The sequence below is a fragment of the Corapipo altera genome, unplaced genomic scaffold (assembly GCF_003945725.1).
Source record: "Corapipo altera isolate COAL_440 unplaced genomic scaffold, ASM394572v1 1, whole genome shotgun sequence".
NCBI classification, from domain to species: Eukaryota; Metazoa; Chordata; class Aves; order Passeriformes; family Pipridae; genus Corapipo; species Corapipo altera.
In genome coordinates, this window is record NW_020884873.1 from 23,063,924 (window position 1) to 23,067,259 (window position 3,336).

Sequence of the window (3,336 nt, forward strand, 5' to 3'; positions counted from 1 at the left end):
TACCTCAGCAGTGTAGACCAATAGCTGCTCCAGCCAGTCCTCTCTCCTTTTACCTGGAAGGCCACTTTTTAATGCAGGAGATCCCCAGATTTTCTCTGCACAACTCTTTATTCTTTCATTTGGTTTACCCTTAGCATTAGGCTAGCCTTATTTGTCTGCCAGAACACTAACTATATCCAAGCAGACCAAATGTGTTCTCAGCTTTGCTGCCTTGCCTCTTAAGAGCAAAGCAATTCTGATAATTTATTGTTTTCTACCTTATCTAACCCAAAACTTAGGCTGAGCTGTAGCCTTCAGGCTGATATATCTAAACAGATCTCTAGAGAAAAAGTGAAGCTTAGTCTCAGGGTAGGGAAATAAATGAGTGCAGCATTATCTAGAAGTGCCTCACAACTCATGGACCTCCCTGCAGCTGTAACACACCTAGCTGGCCTTTTGGTACTGACAACCTCTTTAGGATGGAAGGTCCAGGAATAAAATAATGTGATCCAGGATTGTGTACGTACAGCAATATCCTTGCAGGTCCTTTGGGTTAGCAGAGCTGGCTAGAAAAGTCCTCAGCTTTCTTCCTGGGTTTACAAGAATCACTTGTTGCATTTGCTCTTTCTTGTGTGTCCCTGAGGTGTCTCTTATTCTGTATGAGATTATGTGTTAGATGCAAATTATCTCTGTGTCCTGACAAGTGGAGAATGTCTCTCACATGTTGCCAAGGACAAACACCATCTCAGGTATACCTGGTTGACTAGAGTCCTGGGTGGCATTGAGGTTATAGGATAGGCTCATAGAGGGACCTGTGCTGTATTTTCCACATACCAGAAAATGTCAGGTTGCTGATTATCTGTTACGTCTTCAAAGACTTCTGGGCATCAGCCAGAGGGGCCTTCTATTACAATGCCCCAGCCTTTAGGTTGCTTGTTCTCAAAAGCTTGCACAATATCTACACTGAGGTATAAAGCTTTCTCTGTGCCACTCTCGTTCCTCCAATCCTCTTTGGAAATGGGCTTTACTGTGTCAAATAACCTCCAGAATTTGTTGTATCCTGAAATGCTTATCTAGCTATTACATTCTCTGAGCACTGCTGGCAGATTAATCCCTCAAATGGATGCTTGCTTCTGAGTCCACATGACATGTTTATGGCTACCAGACAGCCCTTCTAAAACAAGGAAACAAAGAAACTGGCATGTCTTTGCAATCCTGGTAATAGCCCTGTGAGGTCTGTGTCAGCTTTGCAGTATGACTCGGCTTTAAAAATCAGGCTGTGCATCCCACCTCATCTGCTGCACTCTTGTAGAAACAGACTGAGTGCAGTGGGCTACCAGTACTGGGGCATGGGGACGTTGCGGGTTTACAGCTGGAATGCAAGTCAGTGCCAAGAGCTGCAGGGCAAGCCAGGGAAGAGTTGGTTCTAAGGTCAGATTATCTATATGCTCTGTATGTGTGGGCATCCTAGAGAGAGCTTGAACTTCAGAACACACTTGGAGTCTTATCTCTTGATCTATCAGTGAGATTCCTCATAGAGCATTTCTGTGGTGAGGAAGCTGGCAAATGTGGTCTCAGAATGGATGCTTGCACAAGACAGAGCAGATGTAGCCACACTAATAAACAGTAACTTGGCAAAAATAACTAATTCTTGCAGTCCAAATCAAAACGCCTGATATCCTACTTTCCATATACTTTTTTTATATATAACTCTTAATAGGCTCAGAGCACAGATGTTATTGACATCAGCTGCAGCTGTAAGTATTGAGCTCCGTTGGTAACCAGATCTCAGGTCTCCAGTCAAGTACCCAGGGAATAAAGAGCATACACTTAGTGAGACCCCTGCAAAAAGTTCAGTTTAAATGGCTTGGGCAGCATCACAAAGAAAATATGCGGTAGATTAAGAGATAAAATATATTCTGGGGAAACACCCACATGAGAGCTCCCATCTCTCTTCCTATAAATGCCAGCTTCAGTCACCTCATGCTTCTCAGCTTTTGAACAAATAAAGAGCACTGAACCAAAGACAGCAGTTCTTCTACATGTATTAGTACTGATTCATTCCCTGAGCTAGGACATTCTGTACCCTGAGGAAGGGTCTCATCTGACACACAGCATGAATGTGTGATAAGACCCATGGTAACAACAGAACTGGATGAAATGAGGCAGGGGGCTGTGCAGGCTGTGCAACCATTGCTCCCTCACCTGAACTGGGTCCTTTCCTGAAAGAACCAAAAAAGGTACTAAAGGGGATTTATGCTCTGCTACTTTCTCATTCCTGGGTGCGTGGCTTTGCAATCAAAATACTGGTCTTCTAAAAATCTACAGTCTCCTTCTTCCTTTCCTAATGAAAGAAAAAATACAGGAACCCTCCTCTTTTCAGTTAATGAGGAAAGCCTTGACTTGACCCAGAGTTTCAGCCCCAGAGCATGCAAGTTCAGCTGATCCTTTCAGTAAGTATGGACAGAAACCTTTTGAAATTGTCAGAGACACACTATTTGACATTTTTGCAAGGTTTTACCTTAGACAAATTTTGGCAGATTTCATAGGACCAACATAAACTACACAAAAACCATTTCCCTGTTTGTCAGCAAAATTTCAGGTGACTGGTCCAAAACTAGACTTATAAAAGAAGAATTTCCCATTTTGTTATTATGGTACAAATTTTTATCCTCTAGTTTTGCTCCCAATAATACAGAACATTTTTCCTGAGAAGTTTCAAAAACTTTTGTTAATGACAGACATCTACTGTATGAAATCTCTGCCAGTTGGTTAAAATCTGGCAAAGCAAATGGGAATTTAACAAGTATTGGATGATATTGACATGCACTGTCAATTCTGCCTTTAATAATAATGGTATTCTTTTATTTAAATCAGTAAACAGTACTTTTACGGAAGTGGTACAACCTGCATTCTCACTTTTACACAATGATTTCTGTATAAAGCATTTAATTTTGAATTTCAATTGGAGCAATTAAAAATATGATCAATAGAAGAAAAACAAAACAAAGCCAAAAATACCCCCATTAATTGCTATTAATAGAAAAGCTTTCTAAAATGATATGAAAAGTGGAGACTTTCTCTGTTCTTCAGAACTAACTTATATAAAATTTCAGTGCTCATTTTTTGCATATCCCAAACTGAAAAAAAAATGCTATGAAATTCAGAAATCAGTGACATCCACAGTGTAACTAATATCCAAACTGGATAAAAGGCAGAGGTTTGAGATCATCTGTAGATATTTGTATTAGGGTAATGATATGTAGCATAATAGTGAAGGAGCAGCTTTGTTTTGAGCAATGTAAACCAGAAATTACTTGACTGTCTTGGCAAAACCTCTTTATGTAACTTTGCTCT